Below are 22,837 nucleotides of genomic sequence, written 5' to 3' on the forward strand. Positions count from 1 at the left end.
TTTATCAGATTGTCAACCCTTATCAGATTGTCGGTGGCTACTGTGGGTTTGCCTGATAAATAGCAATCATTTGCCCAGTCCTTATCTGACTTGCCTTTCCCTGATAATCCCCAGTTTTCTGGGGCTGACTAGAATTCTACAGTACTTTTGTTTTATTACATCCTCTCGTAGCCAACCTGTTCTGTCTACATTAAAGTGCCTTTCCCCACCACATCCCAACTAAAGCAGCACACACTTTTTGCAGCCCCGGAAGATGGTCCATGTCTAAAACAGGACTCCCTTTCTGTTCTTGTACTCTCCAGCTTAGACTTGGAACAGTCAACAGGTATTGGCTAAATTGAGTAAACAAATAAATTTCTTGTCCCATTTCTTTACTTATAAAGATGGAATTAGGAACTATTGAAAAATCTCTAAGAGCCAGGAATAGTGGCACATGCCTTTAATGCTAGGACTTGGGAGGCAGGGGCAGGCTGATCTCTGTGAGTTCGAGGCCAGCCTGGTCTACATAGTGAGTTCCAGGACAGCCAAAACTACATAGTGAGACCCTGTCTCAAAAACAAACAAACAAATGAAAAGAAAAAAGAAGAAAACTACCTATGTTATGTAAGCATTTGTAGAAGTATTGATTATTCTTGAATAGGTTAACGCAAAAACACAGTCCTCACATCAAAGAAAATGAGAGATAGGTTTTTTCAAGAGCCAACATGAATGGCCATGTCCCAGGAACACAGATTTAAGTTAGCCCAAATGTTGTGTTCCAACATGGGAAGACTTTCATGTAGTTTCTAGTAACAGAAAAAAACATCAATCAAGATACATTAAAAAATATATAGGTAGAGGGGCTGGAGAGATGGCTCAGAGGGTAAGAGTAGTTACTGCAGAGGAGCTGGGTTTGATTCCCAGCACCTACATGGTAGCTTACAACCATCTGTGACTCCTACTCTAGAGGATCTGACACCCTCTTCTGGCCTCCTTTCGCATTGCCTGTACACAGACATACACGCAGGCAAAACACCCATCATATAAAATAAAAAATGAAAATATATAAATTTTAAAAAAAAGTTGATGGAACTGGATGTGATGATGGACATCTTTAATCCCACCACTCAAGAGACAGGTAGGCAGACTGTGAGTTCAAGGCTAACCTGGTCTACATAATGAGATCCAGTCCAGTCAGGGATACACAGTGAGACCATGAATTTAGAAACTGGTATGAACAGTTAGGTTATAGCAATAGAAAAAGGGAGAACCTCTGTTGATAGGCCTCACATGTATCTGATGACATTTGCAGCCTTTAGGTTTGTGGAAGCTAGGGATCTGCTTGTACATTTCAAAGAGATTTTCCCTGATAGTCACAAAAATGTTAGGTCAAACACAGAAGTAAACAGTAAATGACTCTTGGGGCCACCAGTACAACTAGGTTTCTTCATTCTGTTACACTGTATCCATTTCACACAGTAGCTAAGGGATATAAAGAGTCTTCTAAAGTTGACAGAAATGTTCATTTTCAGAATTATCCCCAACTGTTCTCTTTGTTCCTGCTGTAACATTGAAAAGGAAAATGCATTTCCTTCCATTCTTCCTTGTCTGCTTTCTTCTAGAGTTATGGCCAGAGATATTGACAAGGTCAAGTTGACAAGGTCAAGTGGACAGTTTGAGCTAGAAGAGGAAGCACCCAGGAAAGGTCTTTGGAGGTGGAGCATAAAGGAATGTTCTTTATAACATGCCCGCTTGGCATGCTTGCTTTTTATGTCCCACCTGTCGGCAGCTAACGCAACCCCAAGTTGAAGAGCAAAAGTCTAGTTTTGAAAGGTGTGGAGAGGGCCAGCCAAATGGCTTAATGGGTAAAGTCACTTACTACGAAGCCTGAGGGCCTGAGTTTGATCCCGTGGGCTTACTTGGTGGAAGGAGAGTTTCCCTCAGACCTCCACATGCATGCCTCTACCTGTGTGTGTGCGTGCAACCAACCAATGAACCCACATTGAAAAATAAAAATGTAAAAGTATGGAGCGGTCCAAGCATGGGGGCTCACATCTATCCCAAGTTTGATTCCATTTTGAGCGATCTGGGAAGTTCAGGTCAGTCAGGGCTTTATTGTGGGAACCTGTCTGAAAAACAAAACAAAACAAAAAAAGATAGGGAGAGCAGAGTTCAATTATGAAACATGTTTTAGCATATTTTACATCAATCAAATATTGGCTGAAGCCTTAGAGTGTGACTCCCTGAGACTTTGAATAAGAATAGATCCCATCACATTTTGCAGTGGTAAAAATGCATCATGCTGAGTAACACACACTGAGGAAAGTACACAGACTAAGATCTGGGAACACAGGGCAACAAAGGCTCAAAGGAGTAGAGATGGATGTGGCTAGGGAAGGACAGCAGACTTGGGAATGGTGGCAAGGACCGCTATAGGAGACAGAGGTGGGACCAAGGTGACCGATTTAGCAAAGAACATCTGGGCTTTGCTACCAACCAGCTCCTGGGATTGTTCAGGGCTCACATTCTCCAGCTGCAGAGCAGTGACAGGAGACTGTGAGTTCCTCGGCTACAGGGTTCCTTTGAGAGAAAAGAGTTCATCTCTAATAAAGGATGAATAGGATGGTAACGGAAGGTGGCGGCAGAGGGCAAGGTGTCCCAGGTGGAAGAGCACACCTCTGTATGTGTGCCATACATCTAGAATGTATGTGTTTGGGATGCACCACTGTAGTGGGGGGGGGGGGTTTGGTGTGTGGGTGTGTGTAGTCAGGAAATAGCATTATATCCACGTGTTTGAGTGTGTTTCTGCGTGTGTGTGTGTGTGTGTGTGTGTGTGTGTGTGTGTGTGTGTGTCTGGTGTGTGTGTGTGTGTGTGTGTGTGTGTGTGTGTGTGTGTGTTAAAAATGTAGCAAATACCCTGGTCCAGCCAAGGAGGACTGAGGTCCAGAAAAGTTTTGAGAATGATTACAGAGCAGGAGTGACACTGTCTAATAGAAATACAGTGTAAAGGACATATGCAAATTTATGCTTTTTATAGTCCCGTGCTAAAAAGTTAAATAGATACATAGTTTTGATAAATATTTAAGACAGAATTTCAAGGTATTTTCAGCTTGATCATTATGAACATATATTGTTGAAGTAATCCATGGTTTTGTTTTGTTTTTTAATTAAGTCTTTAAAATACATAAATTTTCTACTCACTGTATATTGCTATTTTGGACATGCAAAAGTTCAAGTGACCAAAAGCCACCTGGGGCTACTGGCTGTCATAGTGTGCAGTCCAGCTATAAAGGGTCTTAACTCTTGAAGCAGTTACTAATTTTTCTCTGAATATTACTTTTGCTCTTTAGTCTTTGGCCCAGAGATAAGTGGTGCTGTAGTATGGATCTTGAAAGTCTCAAGGGCCCAGAGTTAAGGTTAGACCCCCAGGGTGGCATGTTTGGAGGCAGTAGAATCTGTGGGGCGTGAGGTTTGTTTGTTTGTTTGTTTGTTTGTTTTTGTTTTTTGAGACAGGGTTTCTCTGTGTAGCTTTGAGCCTCTCCTGGAACTCACTTGGTAGCCAAGCCTGGCCTCAAACTCACAGAGATCCACCTGCCTCTGCCTCCCAAGTGTTGGGATTAAAGGCATGTGCCACCACTGCCTGGCGGGAAGTGAGGTCTATTGAGAGGTCCTTAGGTCACTGGGGTGTATCCTTAGAGGTTAGGGACACTGGTCCCCTCTTTTATTCTCCACAGTGAGTTATATGGCCACCTGATCATGACTGAAGCTCCAAAACTGTCAGCCAAGAGTTTTCTAAGTTGGTTATCTTGGGAATTTGTTATAGTATAGCTGTTCTCAACCCGGGGGTCCAACGACCCTTTTACAGGGGTCTCCTAAGACCATTGGAAAACACGGATTTACTTTACAAGTCATAACAGTAGCAAAATTACAGTTATAAAATAGCAACAAAAACAATTTTATGCTTGGGGGTCACCACAACATGAGGAACTGTATTAAAGGGTTGCAGCATTAAGAAGGTTGAGGACCACTGTTACAGTAACAGAAAACAAAGAGATATGGCCCCGTGGTTAAGAGGGCTGGCTGCTCTCCCAGGGGACCTCAGTTTGATTCCCAGCACCCACATGGTGGCTTCCAACTATCTGTAACTCACGTTTTAGGGGATCCAATACCCTCTTCTGGCCTCCCAAGTCACTACATACATGTATGTGGTGCACAGACATATGTGCAGGCAAAATACCCACTTACACAAAATAAAATAAAAAATAAAATAAAAGGTTAAATTTAAACAAAAGAAAGAAAAGTACCTCTTTCTAATACAATTAATTCAAATGAACAAATAAGCAAACAAAACTAGAAAATGAAAGACAGGGAAAAGGGAAGTGTAAGAGGCTGGCTGTCTTTCACAGCAAGAAAAAGCTCCAAAGATGGAGGGAGCTCATGTAACATCCCTTAACCCTTGCAAATACTCAGAATCTTGTGGCAAAAAAAACAAAACAAAACCTGTTTCACCCTGTTTAATTCCACAATTCTTAATTAAGTGTATGGAAAAATACTGTAATCCTTCTTAAACCCAAGAGTCTAGATTTTGTAAGAAAAGCTGTGGGAAAGGCTAAAAAGGCTAGATTTGCCTCCCAAATGGTAGTTGCTATAGATTTTCTAGGAACTGCATACTGGTAATTGGTAATGAGTGGATCGTTAAAATTTTATTTATTTACTTATTTACTTACTGGTTTTGTTTTGTTTTGAGACAGGGTTTCTCTGTGTAGCCCTGGCTGTCCTGGAACTTGCTCTGTAGACCAGGCTGGCTTCAAACTCAGATATCAGCCTGCCTCTGCCTCCTGAGAGCTGGGATTAAAGGCGAGTGCCTCCACTGCCCAGCAAGAGTGAATAGATTCTAAGACTGAGCCAGTACCAAAGATTTGGTCCACCCATGAAGATGCCATGGGCAGTGTTTAGTACCAACAGAAACTTAGATACACAAAGGTAGAACCTACCTAACTTTACTTTTTGTAGGAAAATATCAGGGAAACCAGTTGTCTTAATCCATTCTCTGTTGCTTATCACAAAACAGAGTATCCTAGTTGGAGTGTGTGTGTGTGTATTTTAAAGGAGGTTTATTGAACTCATGCTTCTAGGGACTGGAAAGTCCAGGAGTCTGGTGCTAGCATCCGGCTGGTGTCTGGTTGGAGCATTTTCACTTCATTGTAACCTGGTGGAGGGCATCCATGATGAGTCAGCAGCTGTGGCAGAGAGAACTTCTTTAGAACAAAGCCAGTCTGCTTGATAATCCATGAATGGAGCCTCTCAGTACAAAATCACAACCCAAAGGTCCCACCTCTGAATACTTTTGCTTTAGAAGCTAAATGTGCAATATGTGAAGTTTTAGGGGCACATTCAAACCACGTCAATAATACACCCCAAACCACAGTTGATGGCAGTACACCCATAGTCAGTGTATATGGAGTGTGATAAAAGAGTTGTTAGATACTTCCCCAAGAAGGTTTTTCAAAATCACTGATCCTGTTGTCTGCATTCTGCCAGTTAATCACATTCAGTGGCGGGAACAACATGGTATAACCTTTTAGGTGACTTTGTCAGAATACATGGGGAAATAAGCAACAACCTCGATTTCCGGATTAGCTACAACTGTGTTGAAAAACAAAACCTGATTGGTATCTTATCCTCTTCAACTTGCTTTTACCTTTAGGATGTTGTTGTTTGGGGTCCTAGGAATTGAACCCAAGGCCTTGCACATGCTAGGCAAGTGTCATTCCACTGAGCTACATTCCCAGCTCCCTTTTTACTTCCTATTTTGAGACAGGGTATCACTAAGTTACCCACGCTGGTTTTACATTTGTTTTGTAGCCCAGGCTAGTCTTGAACTCAAGATCTTCTTGCTTCAGCATCCTAAGTGGCTGGGATTATGGGGCTGTGCCACCAGACCTGGCTACTTTATGAGTTTTAATTTATACATTTCTTTAGAAGTAAGTGAAGGTTTCCTATGAGAATCACAACACAGAATTTCCCACAGTGCACACTACCTAATAGACAACATTTCTTTATCTAACATGTAGTTGTGATTAGGAAAATGCTCTCTAATCCCATAAAGTTGGCTTTCCTACATTCAGAAATTAAACTAAAAGTTAAAAGAACTTAAAATCTTGAAGTCATTGACAGCCATTAGACAATTTCACATGTGTTGAGGAACTCATGTAAGTAGGGAAGAAGTGTTTGTTCCTTTTGAGAACACGGCTTTGTTCAAGTTCGGTAACAAATTACCACAGCTGTCCTTCGCTGAGAAAATGCTGGGACACTACCCAGAAGGGCCAGGCCACTTTCCCAAGTTGTTCCAGCTGCTTCCCCTTGCCTCATAGGAGCCACAGGCAACCTGTTTCTCATTTCAGTGGACAGTCTGTTTTTTTCTACAAAGGTCTATTTTAAGTGACTGGTGCTTTGTATTTCTGTATAAAATTTTACAGCATGTCATACCTCTTCAGTGTAAATTCAGTTTGGTGTTTCTACTTTCAATACTTTGGTTTTGGCTACTTCAATCATGGTGGTTTTCAATGTCAGGTACCTTTGGAAGCTGTCTAGTAACATTTTACCTGATGGATAATCCTCCCCACCCCCTGCCCTGGGTCCTCAAAAGACTGTTTGAAATCCTTCTGTATGATCCCACCATGGTATTCATGTAAATTGGGTCACGTGGAACAGTATTTAATTCTCTGTGGTGCCCATGGGGAAAAGATGTTGGAAACCTAGAACTACAGAGTGTGTGTTGTAAGGGCTCCATGCTAGACTGTAGTGAACTATTAGACACCCCAGTGACAGCCAGCCTCCTCCTCTGAGAGCCATGTGCTCCTTCTGTCACTTCCCCTAGAGTGCCATTTTATTAAATCCAAATGACAAACGTGTGCCAGAATTCTAAAACTGGGACAAAAGGTCCTGATGCAAAGACCTGTCTCATGATCCATTTGGTGGTCCTCAGACAACCGATGACGCGGGGCCCTGAACAGCACCCAGGGAGGTGGCGGCATCACTAAGGAAAGTGATGAGCTCTAGGTGTTAGGATCTACAGCAGAGCCATTTGAGTGCAGTACCCAAGGAGTCCAGAAGAGGGTGTTGGATCTGATGGAGTTATAGACAGTTGTGAGCTGCCTGATAAGGCACTGGGATCTGAGCTCAGGCCCCCTGCAGGTACTCTTGACCACTCTATTCCAGCCCCTGAAGTAAGTTTTGATTTCCAGGGTAATCTTTAATAATTTATTGAAGTATATTCTGGAGACTGAGAAGATGTCTTGGTATAGTGGTACATACCCTTGTAACCCCAGTACTGCAGGGAGGAGACAGGCGTGTCCCCAGGGCTCGTTGACTAGCCAGTCTAATTGACAGGCTCTAGGTCCAGTGAAAAGATCTGTTTCAACGAAAAGGTAGAGAGCCATAGAGGAGGATACCCAAGGTCAACCTCTGGCCTCCACAAATGCACTTAAAGGTAAATACTCACATGTACGTTCCACATACACACACGATCATATTCTGGGTTGTCTGAAGCACTCTTATTAAGTGTGGCACATGGGTGAAGATGAGCATCTAGCATGGTTTTAAATAAAAGTGAAGGAGGTATGAGAAAGTGTGACTGGTGGTATTTCATGAAGTATTTTGCTTCTGTCTTACATATGTGGGCATTGGTAGAGATCATGATGGAAGATACATGTACTGTGGGTGGAAATCAGGTGAGTATGGAGTTCATTAATCACAAGGTGATGGATTCTCAGCCTTCACTGTGTGCCAGAATGGTATGAAGGGCTTTGAAGGCAGGACTGCATGGGTGCCCCTGTGTAGGTGTGAAGGATGGATGGACGTGATACCTACATTGGAGTAAAGAGCCAGTCTGAGGTCAGATAGAGGGCCTGTTGAAGAAGTGGGACAGTGAAATTGTATGAAAGTGTAAAGGCATAGGAATAAACCAACCTTGGTGAGTCATCCTAAGATGGTGATGAGCAAGGGGAATGGGCACATGATTAGCATTTATTTAGAAAAGTACTATTTGGGTGTTTACCAGTTAACATTGGACTGCAGAGAACAATCGAGAAAGAATCTGAGTGAAAACTGTCCACCTGTGCCAGGAATACAGGTATTGGTGGCAACAGTGAAAGTCCTCTCAGCTGTGATCTGTGTTGTGCTTTTCTTCATGAGTGTGACGGCTGTATGTGTGGACTAAGGCGATTTTGAAATGGTAGGGTGTTGACAGGGACAGTTGACAATGGATGGGTGGGAATCCACCCCAGAATCCCCAAGTGGAAGATCAAAGCCCCTTTAGCAGGAGCTGGTGATGTACTGCAAAGAGTAAGGAAGAAAACATGTCACACAATAGTGACAACAGGGTGGATGTTGATCCGTCCTTTGTTTGAGGAAGACTATTTGAAGTCTTTGCATTCTGAGCAGCAGCTGGGAATTTGGAGGGCATTTCTGGATCAGCAGATGCCCTCCCTGTTTCCTGGTCCAGAGGTGGGCCTGGGGTCAGCATAGGCAGGAAACCATCCCTGTACTCCCGTCTATTAATGTCCCTCCAGAGCAGGCAGGGAACAAGTCACCCGTGTGGTTACAGGCGGTGCATTTAACTGTATTCAAATCCTAAACAGGGAATTCTGTGTGTTGCAGATGGAGACCTGAGATAGAGACTTCTGAGTTTCCACCAGGCAAGATCAAATGTGCGAGCCTTCAGGATTCTATAGCAGCCAGGCCTGAACTGAAGTGAGAGGAGAGAGAGAGATGCTGGCCTGACGGGGTATGTAAAAATGAGATGATGAAGCCCAGTACTCAGCAGCCCCGGGAGTTGGTTCATTTCCAGGCCTGTCATTGAGGTTGGGGAGATATTCTGGGCCAGCTTTGGAAAATCGCTGTGGAAACTGTTTGCAGGGGGATTCCATCCATGATGTAGCAGGAGCAGAGCCACCCCAGAATCAGGACATTTTAGGAACCCCAAGAATGTAACATTAATCCATGCACATTGTAGGGAGCATTGACCATACTCCAGGCACAGCTTTAATGGTAAGTTAACTGATTTAATTTTCACAAGAGCTGAATGGGGCAGGCCTTGCTATTAGTATTGATAGTACCATCCAGAGCATAAAGAACATAAAGTTAGTCCAGGGTCTTCCCAACAGAAACTATGTCACTTTTCCTTCTGCCTGCCCCAATGTTTCTTTCTTTTTTCTTTTTTCATAGAAATTGTAAACTTCTACCTTCTACCTTTCAGGAAATAAGCATAGAAGAGAATCAGTTGAGATCATCGTAACATAGTCCAACAAAAGGTCACAATGGCATTACTGCTCTTCCAGAGTCTTGCTACTCCTCCATCAATTAGAAGGTCTAATTTCATCCTGGGCAGGACTTAGTGATTGAATTGACACACAACACAAGGAAGAATGGACACCAAGCAACTTTAAAGCAAGGGAGACATGGCTTTTGCTTGGCTTACTAATTATCTTGGGACCTATGGTCTTGAGAGGCAGCCATCATGCTATAGGGAAAACAGATCCCAGTTCCAAGGCTACCGGCGTATGAGTGAAGCTCTAGAAGGCTGACCCAGCCTCAGGTCTGTTCCACTGATGTCTAGTAAGATGGAGACAAGCTGTTCTTGATGACCCATCCTTGCTGAGCCCTTGCTCTTGGGGCAGATTGTGAGCAAAGCAAGCACAGCCATTTGGGGCTATTCTTTTCAATTCCTAGTCACACCATTTAAGGTAGTTATCATAACATTCATGTACAACGAAGGAAGCCAAGATCACATGACATTAAGTGATGCACCCAAGACCACACAGCTAGCTAATGAGTAGCTTGGATTGACCTAAGGTTTTCTACTTTTTCAGCTTGCTGCTCCTTACTGTGGACCCTAGTTAGATGCCCCCTATTCTGGCCTAAACATAGAGTTCTCCATGCACTAGATCTGGTATCTGTTCATGTTATGCAATATGAGTTTTGTCTTTCATGCAGAAGAACTGTTGTATGACACGTTGATCAATGTTTTTATCCATGTCTGACCTGGTGAAAGTCAAGGGTGGGTTTGTCTCAGATGTGTTATCTCTTTTCTTTTTTTCCATTTTTATTTATTTATGTATTTATGTATGTATGTATGTATGTATTTATTTATTTATTTTCTATTATCAACTTGATACAGTAAAAATTCTTATCCTAATAGTGAAACGTTTCATTGAGGCTTGCCCAGTAATTGAGTAAAACCAAAATTTATTATAAGCCACAGTCATCCTAGGGTCCCCCTGCTATATATCCTCTCTGGTTCTGTGGGTTGCAGTCTGATTGTTCTTTGCTTTATATCTGGTATCCACTTATGAGTGAGAACATACCATGTTTGTCCTTCTGGGTTTGGGTTACCTCACTCAGGATGATATTTTCTAGTTCCATTCATTTGCGTGCAAATTTCATGCTGTCATTGTTTTTCTCTGCTGTGTAGTACTCCATTGTGTATATGTATCACATTTTCTTAATCCATTCTTCAGTTGATCCTCCACTGTTGGTGGGAATGCAAACTTGTACAACCACTGTGGAAATCAGTATGGCAGTTTCTCAGAAAATTGGGAATCGATCTACCTCAAGACCCAGCCATACCACTCTTGGGCATATGCTCAGTCATGCCACAAAGATACATGCTCAACTATGTTCATAGCAGCACTGTTCATAATAGCCAGAACCTGAAAACAACCTAGATGCCTTTCTCTTTTCTTCTACTATAGCTCTGGACCTAGTAGAGAAGGGCAGAGTGCACATGAAAGCCACACCAAAGGATAGTAATGTGGCTTCTCGTGATGGCGACAGGGTAAGCGTTCTAGCTGCTGGTTCCATGTCTTCTCCTGGCAGCAGAAACTTGTCTTTTGAGGATGTTCAGAATCACCTGAGACCAGACATGGTAGTGCATGCCTATAACCCCAGCATTTAGAAGACCAAGTAGATGGAGCATGAATTCAAGGCTGACCTTGTCTGTGGGTATTGCTCAGTGGTAGAGAGCCTGCCTAGTATGTACAAGGCTCAATCCCTAGAACACCCCCAAACAAAACAAACAAAAAAGTAAACAGCAACAACAAAAAGTCATTTTTAATTTTACATTTAGTGTGTGTGTGTGTGTGTGTGTGTGTGTGTGTGTGTGTGTGTGTGTGTAGGGGGTTAGAACACCTTATAAGAGTCAGTTCTTTTTTTCTACCATGTGGGTTCCAGGAACTCAAGTTCTCTAGCTTGGTGGCAAGTGCTTTTACCTTGTGAGTCATCACCATCTTGCTGGCTCCACAATAACATCTTAGACATCAGGCAACTGAATCATGTAGTTCCTCAGAAGTAATGCTGGGGCTCCGCTGACAGAGGCAAGAAGAGTCCCCGGTGTGTGTGTGTGTGTGTGTGTGTGTGTGTGTGTGTGTGTGTGTGTGTGTGTGTGTGTGAGTGTGTGGTGTGTGGGGGGGTGTTTTTATAGTTACAGAAGTAAAGCAAAGAAAATATTTGGTTATGAGCGTGAGGCGGCCGTATTTAGTTTCTCCCACTGGAAATACAAGAAACAACTGACGTTTGCAAATCAAACAAAGCTTAGGTCACTTCTAAGGCCCAACTGGTTTTGTCTGCTCAGGATATGTTAATTCCCGCCTCCGTTTTAATTAACTTCAACAAAGCTGAAGCTGTCTTTCTTGCTTCCTTGGTCTTTCCTCTTAGATAAAACATCTTCCTTTTGGACTTGTATAAATAAACATCGTCAATAAAGTGTAGCTGTAAAGTAAACAATAACAGGAACTGCCACAGGACACCCTGTGTTTCATTAACTTGTTAAAATAGTGAAAACATTTTTAATGGGGAAGAGCAAATGTCTACCACTGGAAAGACACTGGGATGCGCTGTGGCTCATGTATTTACTTTTTCTATTATTAGGATGAAACACCTGATGAAGTGATTTAAGAAAGGAAGGGTTTATGTGGGCTCATGGTTGAGGATACAGTTCACCATGGCAACCAGGGAGCAAAGGCAGCTGATCACATTGTGTACACAGTCAGAAAGCCAAGAGAGGTGATTGCTGGTGCTCCCCCACTTCTCATTCAACCTGAGACCCCAGCCCATGCTATGGCTACATTCAGTGTGAATCTTTCCTCCTCAATTAAACTTCTTTGAAAACATCCTCATAGACACAATAGGTGAGTTTCCTAGGTATTTCCAAATCCTTTTTAAGGAGTAGTCAAGATTAATATCTGCTGTCAGTCATCATCAAAACTCAGGGAGCTTGACCTACAATGTAGCATGGCTAGGTATTCGTGAGACCTTTAAGAGAGGCTAGATTGTTGGAACAGAGGTTTCCTGCATAGGTTGATGCTTTCCTTGCAGGACTGAGTTCTCATTCATATGGGACTGGGTTGGCTACCACAAGGGTGGGTATTATGCTACAAGCCCGACATGCCTGCTCTCTCAGATGTGCGCTTCTCTTCCATACGCTCCTGTTTGTGTTTCTATCATGAGGCCCTTGGCAGAAGCCAATGGTATAGTCTGCTCAGTTGTACGTGTTGTGTTGTAGCATCAGTAGAGTGCTGGGAGTTGTGCAAATAACAAGTATGTTGTTTCAGTTGACCTTGACACTGCCCAGAATAGCCAGTACTTATCTCTATACTTAGAACTGTAAGAACCCAGAAATAATGCAGGTGTCAGCAGAACCAGAATATGGGAGTTGTTTATATTACAAAACATGGAAAAATTTGTCAAAAATGTTAGATAACTGTAACTCTTTAATTGTATTTTGCATTAGCTAATCTATTAATTAGTTGGCTTTGATGCTTAAAAACCTACCCCAAGTTCTGGAGAGACGGTTCAGCAATTAAGAGCACTGGCTGTTCTTCCAGAGGACCCGGGTTCAATTCCAAACATCCACATGACGGCTAACCACCATCTGTAATTCCAGTCTGGGTGATCTGATGTTACCTTCTGGCTTCCATGGGCACTGTACATACATGGTACATGGATATACATGCACTAAAAATACACATAAAATTTAAAAAATATCCCTACTCCCAAACTTACAAAGGGTTGAATATCTCTTCTAAAAATGCTTAAGGTCAATAGTTTAGCATCAGCAGTGTTTCAGACTTTATTTTTTTTTCTTCAAATTTTCAAATATTTGTATTGGTTTTACTGGTTAGGCATCCCTAACATGAAAGCTGAAACACTTCAAAAAGTTTTCAATTTTCATTAATAGGGATGTTCAGTTTGTAGCTTAAGTTTGTAGTCATTTATTTAGCTCATAATTCTGTGGGGTGATAATTTCAGCATGATCCAGCTGGTATATCTAGACCAGTTTAGCTGCATTTTTGCATCACGGTCCTCTGCCAGTTGGTTAGGGGAAGATGGAAATACCATCAACGGAGTGACTGCTCTCTGTTCTGCCTGTCTCCATCCTCTAGTCTGAGCTTCTTGACATGGAAGCATGACTTGAAGAAATGGAGCAAGTGGGGCCCTGTGAGGCTTGGGCTTGAAATTAACCATGTGACTCCCTCACATCCTACTAGGCAAAGCAAATAGCAGGATGGACCAAATTCAAGAGGTAAGAAAGAAAGATTCAGCCCTTGATGCGGGGAGGAGTACCTAAGCCACCTTGCAAAGGGAGGTAGCATGGGGTACAAGGTTGCGAACGAGAGCACATCTTCGAAACCTGCAGTACCACAGCAAAAGTAAATAGTTTACTGAGAGAACTAACAGCATTCCAAAGAGGGACGCTGGAAGGGAAGCCATTTGTGTGGTTTACAACACATGACAGAAATCGAATGGGCTTGAGAGAAAAGGATGCTGAGATGCTGAGATGGTCCTAGACTAGAACAGCTGCACACGAACCCAGGGCACTGTCTGCGAGGGCAGGACTAGGATGCAGACAGTGGAGCAGAGTCGGTGACAGGTTTTCCCTCTTTGTTCTTTTATCTTCTTATTGATGGGGGTGAGAGTAGTGGTGACCAATGAGGGTTTGGCAGACGGAATGGAGGTAAAATATAAGAATGTAATTTCATCTGTCACAATGCCATTAGTCCTGCATGCTTCTTGACATTGCAGCAAGCTCTATGCAGGTTTTTTGTTTTTTGTTTTTTTTAAGAGTACAGAGTTGTGGGGAAGTGCTAATGGTCTGTCTCCTGTATCCTTCTTTTCTAATTGAAGTTAAGGAAGGCTCCAGCTTACAAATGCTTGGCCTCTTAACATCCCCACTCTATCTGTTATCACACTAGTAACTGCAGCCTTATAAGGGTGGGATTATAGTCAACCTTCCACATCTCTGAACCTGTATTCTAACCAGTAGTGGTTAGAAAATAGAAAACACAAAAAAACTCAGATTAACCCACTGGTTAATAATACAAGATTTAACTATCTGTTATGTCCAAGAAACTCATATGCAAAGACATTCCTAAACTGGGAGTCACAGGTTGGAAATCAGTCTACCATGCAAACAGGAACTAAAAATGGTGGTATAATGATTCTGTATCGGATAAAGAAGACTTGAAACCAACACTAGTCAAAAGAGATAAAGAGGCAACTACCTACTAATAAAGGCAACGGTTCATCAAGAAGATATAACTATTGTAAATATTTATGCACTGAGTCATGGGCCGCCCAGTTTCACAAAGCAGATGCTACAAAGCTTAGAAAGTCATGATACATTAAGAGCAAGGGACTTTAATACCCGGTTCTCATATCTACATGGGGCTTCCCCACTAAAAATCAGCAAAGAAATTTCAAAGTTAAATTATACATAGACCACCTGGACTTAACAGGTATCTACAGAAAACATTCTGTTGGAGCCCATCTAGGGTTCCTAGTGGCTTTACCCAGGGGGACTTACAGCTATAAGTGCTCACATTAAAACATCAGATCTTGATAAGTAACTTAATTATGCACTTCAGGGTTCTCAAAACACAGAAAATAAACCCCAAGTGCATTAGATGGGAAGAAATGATAAGGATTAGAGCAGAAATTAATGAGATAGAAACTGAAAGAACAATGTAGATAATTGAAGAGTTGGTTATTTGAAAAGATTAGTAAAATTGATGAACCCATAGCTAAACTAACCAAAAAAGAAAGGGAAGGTATGGATCACTAAAATTAGAAATGAAAAGGAAATTGTCATAACAAGATTATAATGAAATCCAGAGGATCACTAGGGAATACTTCAAAAACTTATATTCCCCAGAGCCTGAAGAACCTAAAAGAAATGGAGACATTTCTAAATACATTTTACCTACAAAATTAAAGCCAGGAGATATAAACAATTTAAATAGAATCATAGTAAGCAATGAGATTGAGGTAGTAATTAGAAGACTCCCCACAGAGAAAAGCACAGGGCCAGACAGATTCACCCCTGAGCTGGTTAAGGTATGTGGTCTACCATCTTCTCAAGAAGTCTAGCAGCAACACTTGTCACGCTGTCCCACAAAATATAAAGAGAGTGACAACACCAGCCTCATTCTGTGGAGCTAAAGTCAGATAAAAACACAGACTAATGATGAATATAGGAGAGAATTATAATCCCTGATGAACATAGAAGCAAAAATGCTCAACAAAATATACATAAATCAAGTTAAAGAACACATCATGACTAAGTTGATTTATCCCAAGGATGAATGATTGTTTTGCTATATATACATTAATAAATTTATTTACATATATAAAAACAAACTTAAGGACAGAAATTACATGATCACTTTAATACATGCAGACCAAGGTACTTGAGAAAGTTCAATCTTCCTTTGTGATCAGAATTCTGGAGAAATTAGGAATAGACAAAGCATATTATCTTAATTAAAGCTACATATAACAAAGCTACAGCCAACATTATACTAAGTGAAAAAAACTGAGAGTGTTTCCTCTAAAACTGGAACAAGACAAGAGTGGCCTCCACTCTTATTCAATACAGGACTGGTGGTCTCAGCTAGAACAGATAGACAAGAGAAACATATAAAGAGGATAAACCAGGAAATGAAGTCAAAGTACCCCCTCTTTGCAGATGGCATGAGTCTATACATAAAGGACCCTAAAGACTCCGTCAGAAAACTTTCAGACCTGATAAACACTTACAGTCATGTTACAAGATAAAAGAGCAGCATATAAAAATCAGTAGAATTTATACCAATAATGGACTTACTGAGGAAGAAATTAGGAAATCAGACCATTCACAATGGCTTCAAAAAATAAATAACCAGGAATAAACCTAATCAAGGAGGTGAAAGCCCTCTACAATGAACTCTTTAGATACTGAGAAAAGATATTACAGAAGGTACTGGGTCGTAGTAAACCTTCCATAGTCCTGGATTGGCAGAATTATTGCATTGGAAGTGGCTATATTACCAAATAAATATCTAGATCCAATAGTCTCCATCAAAATTTCAATGACATTCTTCATAGAATAAGAAGCAAATATCCTGAAACTCATGTGGAAACACAAAAGGACATAGATTCCCCAGTGCAACCCTAAGCAGAAAGAGCACTGGCATTTTATCAGAACTATCCTACAAACCCTAGTAACCAAGACAGAGTGGTACTGGGACAAAAACAGACATGTAACCAGTGGAGCACAATAGATAACATATATATATATATATATATATATATATATATATATATATATATATATATATATATATAACCAATGTGTCAAAAACACACTCATGGAAAAAAAATCTGTTTAGCAAACAGTACTGGTAAAATTGGATCCATGTCTCTCATCCTACCAAAAATCAAGTCAAAATGGACCAAAGACCTTAGTTTAAGGCCCCCAAAAATATCAAGACTATAAGAGGAAAATATGGGGCAAACACTTGAAATACAGGCCAAACATAAGCCAAACATTTCTGAATAGAACCTCTCAGAAGCACAGGAAATAACCTGAAGAGTTGGCCAGTGGGATTCCATGAAATCAGAACGCCTCTCTGCAGCAAAGGAAACCATCCGCAGAGTTCACAGGCAGCCTGAAGAGTGGACAACAGAGCCATGCTTACATCAGATCGAACCAGTGTCTACATACGGAACTGCGCCAACAGGGCCTGGGGAGGTGACGCAGAGGTTAAGAGCCCATACTGCTCTTGCAGAGAACTTGAGGTAGGGTCCCAGCACCCACACTGGGTGGCTCACAATGGCCTGTAGCTCCAGCTCCAGTAGTGGCACTGCCCTCTTCTGGACTCCAAGGGCACACACACAAATGCACTTAATATAAAAATAAATCTATAAAAGAAAGAACTGCAGAATTTAAACTTCAAAAATATTTACAGCTGCCCACAAATAAATGGAACAGACAGTTCTCAAAAGAAGAAACACGACTGAACACTAAATGTTTTTAAAGTGTTCAACATCTTTAGCCATCAGTGAGATGCGATTAAAAGTATGTTAATATTCCATCTCACTCCTATCAAAATGTCTGTCGCCAAGAAAAAAGTGATAATCAATGCTGGGGAGAATGTGGGGAAATAGGAGCCCATACCCACTGTCGTAATAGTGTTTCGTGGTGCAGCCACTGTGGGAATCAGTGAGGAGGTTTCTCAGAAAACTAAAAATAGAACTACCACATGAGCCATCTCTATCCTCATGATCTCTTGAACATGTACTCAGAAGACTCTATCTTACCAAAGAGGAATTGGGATATGTTTATTGCTGCTCTATTCACAATTACAAGGCAATTGAATCAGCCTAGATATGCATCAACAGAAGTGGTCCTTGTACATACGGCATTTTATTTCACTGTAAAGGAAAACAAAATTGCAAAATTATGGAACTATGTGGGAAGCAGATAAAATCCTGAGTGAATATATATTGTTGACATGACCATGGCCATGTCAAGGACCCCAGTGCCTCAGACCATGGGGACTGCAAAGCCTGGGTCAGGCTCAGACGTACTATTTGGAGTTGGTCCCCTACTCTACCTGTGCAATTAGGATGTGTAATTTTTAATGCTAACTTGGCATTCCTCCCCTGGCGGAGGCCTGGAGGCCCCTCCCACAGTTTAAGTGCTGTATTTTGCATACCTCAGACAGTGCTCTGGTGCTGTTCAGTGCTAAACTGCCCATCAGAGGAAAGTCCCTGGGCCACTCTTGGGCTATTTAAAACAGTTCCTCACTCTGGACACTGTCCCTGGGGGGATCTCCCCAAGCCGCAGCTCTGTACACATAGGAGTGCAGCCTGCCCCGTGGACACCCCTCTTTCCTCAGTGCAGTTGAATCTCATAAATCCGTGCTTCTTGCTCTCAGTTCACTGCAGATGAAGGCGTGTGCTGCCATCAGCTGGCTGAAAAGTCTTAAGAGGTTTAGTGACAATTCATTTCTTTTCTCTGCATCCTTTTTCTTCCCCTGCCCCAACCCTGTCCCCATTCTTTTCAAAGGTGGCTTAGAATCTTTAATAGGATAATAATATGCTTGAAATAAATATTATTGTTGGAAAGGTTGCTGTGAGTCAGGTCCTCTCAAGCAGGTTGTATCCCCTTACCCCACTTGAGGTTGGTAGGTGCTATTCTTGCATCCATTTCAGGGTTGAAAGTGAGTCGTGGCATCTGGCACAGTCTGGTGTTCAATAAGTATTGCTCATCATTTCTAAAAGTGACATCACATCTTATTTTATGTCAAGAATTGGAATGTAGCGCCAGTGAGATGGCTCAGTGGTCAAAGACACATACCTGGATACCTGAGCAACCTGAGTTTGGTCCCTGGGGCCCAGATGGTAGAAGGAGAGAACTGACCCCTGTAGGTTGTCCTCTGACCTCCCTGTGTGCACCCTGGCATGTGTACACCACCCACATAAAATAATTAGTTAAAACATTGTGGAATGAAAGCATGTGTAGGAGTAGTGATACCAGAAGCACAGGGCACTAATTTGGTGTCTGTTGCTGAGATAGAACACTGGCCCCCAACCAACTCGGGATGGAAAGGGCTTATTTTCTTACAGGTTAGTCTATCATTAAGAGACGCCAAGGCAGGAGCTTGAAGCAGAACCACACTTACTGGCTTGGTCCCAGGCACATGTTCAGCTACCTTTCTTATACAGCCCAGGCCCACCTGCCTAGAATGGCAACCCCCCCCCCCATAGTGGGGGTAGGCCCTCCGATATCAATTACTGATCAAAAAAATATCCCAGGGCTGAAGAGATGGCTCAGAGCTTAAGCACACTGATTGCTTTTTCAGAAGAACAAGGATCAATTCCCAGCACCCATGTGGCTGCTCACCACCATCTGTAACTCCAGTCCCGGGAGGCTAACACCTTCTTCTGGCTTCCATGAGTACCAGGCATGCAAATGCTTCACAAGCATACATGTAGGCAAAGCGCTCATACATGTACTATTAGGAAGTATGGCTTTGTTGGAGTGGGTATAGTTTTGTTGGAAGAAGTGTGTCACTGTGGGTGCAGGCTTTGAGGTTTCCTATGTTCAGGATACTGCCCAGTGTCTCAGTAGACTTCCTGTTGCCTGCAAGATCTAAGACTCTCAGCTACTCCTCCAGTACCACATCTGTCTGACTTCTGCCATGCTCCCTGTCGTGATAATGGACTGAACCTCTGGAACTGTAAACAAGCCTACCCCACACTAACTAAATGTTTTCCTTTATAAGAGTTGCCACAGTCATGGTGTCTCTCATGGTAATAGAAACGCTAACTAAGACACACATGAAATAAATTTCTACAAAGAAAAAAAAAAAAGTCCCACAGACGCACCCCCAGGCCAGTCTGAGGGAGGCAGTTCCTCAGTTGAGGCTCTCTCTTCCCAGGTGTTCTGAGGAGATTGTCTGGATTGTCTATCACACAGAGGAAGTGGGAAGTGAGAAAGGGAAGGAAAAGAGCCATGTAGTACCACTAGGATGTGGCTTAGTTTATTTCTATTGTTAAACACCATGGTGATAAAAGACCATGAGCAAAAGCAGTGTAGGGAGGAGAGGGTTTCTTCCATCTTACACTTGCAGGTAAATCTATCACTAAAGGAAGTCAGGACAGGAACACAAGCAGGACAAGGACCTGGAGATGAGAACCAGAGCAGAGGCTGTGGAGAAGAGCTGCTTTCTGGCTTGCTTGCTCAGCCTGCTTCTTAGTACATCCCAGGACCACTTGCCCAGGATGTCCCTGTCTATAACGGGCTTACTAGTCACCAATTAAGAAAATGTCTGACAAGCTTGCCTACAACCTGATCTTCCAGAGACTTTTTCTGAATTGAGGTTCCCTCTGCTCAAATAACTCTGGCTTGTGTCAAGTTGACAAAAAAACTATCCAGCACAGGGTATGTGGGGTTCAGTTCCACTGGGGATCTGTGGCAGATTACATAACATATATTTTGTCATTGTTCCATTATGGGGCACAGAAGTTAGACTTTTCTTAGGAAAAAGAACTTCTTTTTTTGGGGGGGGGGACTTCTTAAAGCAATCGTGAACATAATTATATCCTGTGCATTGTTACTTCCCATTTTTCCAGATAAGAAGCAAAGGAAAGCCTACCACACCCAATTTATTTGGCTTCTTATATGGCCCTATTGCCTCCTGGGTCAGCACTTACATGTACTTATATCCCCAAACTCGGCAAGAAAGTAGACTTTACACATCTGTGTAGCTCACGGAATAGATTGGCTGTAGTTGGGCAGAGTGAGGCTGGACGGAGCTAGGCAGAACCTGGTTGTATCACTCACACATCTGGGGCTTGGCTGATGTGGGCTGAGCTTCCCTGGCAGACTGCTTTCTAAGCTCTGGCTCAGCTGGGCTCCTTGCTGAAAGCTGTTCAGACTGGCAGCTTCCAGTCACACCCAAAGAGCAGAATGGGAGCAGGAGCCGCCAGAGGAAGCCTCTCTCCTATCATGGTCCCCTGTCATGGTCCAGGGAGAGTACAAGTAGAAACACAGGGACCTCTTCCGACCTAGGCTTGGCACTTCCCTGTCATTCAATTGGCTGAAAAGCATGTCATGTGCCCAAACCTGAGTCAAGAGAGTTTCTAATATTGACCTTAAGACTAACAGGGCAGGCTACCCTCCTGCCTCTGCCTTCTGCCAGATCGGGCAGCCAGAGTGTGTCATTTGAAAGCCCTTACTTTACCATTGCCAATTTTAGTAGTCCCTGTGGTTATCCTTAGTGATCTGCTAATTGCTATTAGTGGGATGCTGTATACATTTATATTCCAGAAACCTCTTCAGTACCTCTGACATTGACTGGGACTTTTTGCCTTATTTTCTGTGATGGTTTTGTTCATCTTGGACTCATGATGCCCTCAGAATATGCAGCGTGCTCCACTCACAATGGCAACCTGTCACTGTAGCCCAGAAGCTGCATAAAATGGTTTGATGTGGAATCCACAGGTACCAGTGGCTCTTGCTTGTCAGGAGATAAGAGCGGTGAGGGCCCTGGAGAAATTTCCAGTCTTATAGATGCCTGTGTTTTCCCATCTTTCAGACGAAGCCTTTGAACGCTGTGAAAGATGCCATTTCTTTGCTTCTCCGGATACCATGGCTCTCTCAGCTGGCAAGGATACAGTTTAGCTGGAAGGAGAAGAGGCAGAGCTTTCACACTGGTTATAAATTTACAGGACTTTTTCCAAGCTAGCATGGAAAAGACTCGCTGTTTTATGCCTTTTCTGAGTTCTAAGTCATAAAGCATATGCTAGGGCTGGCATGACTGTTGAGTTCCTGGCTGTGTATAGAAGGTCTGCGGAAGAAATCTAAGCTTTGCATGATGGAGTGTCTTTCCAACTCAACGTTATGTATACTGTATCCATGCTTTGTCCAAGCAGGCCAGACAGGCAAGCAAGTAAACTAACACAAGAACCTGATGCTGGTATCACAGTGACATCCCTTTATTTGTCCTGATTGAGCATTCAGTTAAGGTATTAGTGAAATTATATTCCCTATTAACACTATCAGAGTGTCTGTGTCCTGGGGGATGGAGGGGTGGCAAGGCAGTTAAGAGCATTACTGTAGAGGACTCATTAGGTTCCCAGGATTGTTATAGGGGTAGGGGTTCACAGCTGTCTGTAATTCCAGCTCCAGGAGATCCATCACCCACTTCTGGCCTCCAAGGCACCCACACTCACATGCACAAACACACACGATGTAACAGGAACCTTAAAAGTTCTTATTAATGGGGCTGGAGAGATGGCTCAGAGGTTAAGAGCACCAACTGCTCTTCCAGAGATCCTGAGTTCAATTCCCAGCACCCACATGGTGGCTCACAACCATCTGTAATGAGATCTGGCACCCTCTCCTGTATACATAATAAATAAATAAATCTTTTAAAAAAAAGTTCTTATTAATAAGAATGAACCTGGGGCCAGTTATTGGAGTAAACTGGAAGATCAGAGAACCAGAACAAGCCACAGCTACCTCACCTCGCCGGATCCTCAGCTGGTCTTGTTTCCTCAGACTGGAGGCCTCTGAGTCCTCGTCCAGAATGGCTCTCGGCTGAACTGCTGCTCGAAAGCCTGAAAGCTTAACCAGCCAAATGCTTCTAGTTTCTGGTCCTCACGCCTTATATACCTTTCTGCTTTCTACCATCACTCTCTGGGATTAAAGGCTTGCTTTCTGGGATTAAAGGCGTGTGTCACCATCCTGGCTGTTTCCAATGTGCCCTTGAACTCACAGAGATCCAGAGGGATTTCTGTCTCTGGAATGCTAGGATTAAAGGCATGAGTGCCACCATTTTCTAGCCTCTGTATATAGTGGCTGTCTGTTCTCTGACCCCAGATAAATGTATTAGGGTGCACAATATTTTGGGGAACACAATACCACCACAACACACAGACACAAATGTACACACACAGTTAAAAATAACAAAAATAAATATTTTTTAAATGTCTGTATAGTTGGTGGCATGTTTCTGCAGTATAACCCAAG

At 42.6% G+C, this 22,837-nt stretch overlaps 1 protein-coding gene across 2 annotated transcripts in view; it reads left to right on the top strand.

Moving 5' to 3' along the window:
• The window catches only part of Rin2 (Ras and Rab interactor 2), a 214,052-nt gene that overhangs the window by 34,170 nt on the left and 157,045 nt on the right, over nucleotides 1-22,837 (top strand). For both annotated transcript variants that reach the window (XM_076570778.1, XM_016002984.3), the window contains exon 2: nucleotides 8,641-8,767. The gene's annotated coding sequence lies outside the window, so the exon portion shown is untranslated. The remainder of the gene's footprint in view (nucleotides 1-8,640; nucleotides 8,768-22,837) is intronic.

The sequence above is a fragment of the Peromyscus maniculatus genome, chromosome 4 (assembly GCF_049852395.1).
Source record: "Peromyscus maniculatus bairdii isolate BWxNUB_F1_BW_parent chromosome 4, HU_Pman_BW_mat_3.1, whole genome shotgun sequence".
Lineage (NCBI taxonomy): Eukaryota > Metazoa > Chordata > Mammalia > Rodentia > Cricetidae > Peromyscus > Peromyscus maniculatus.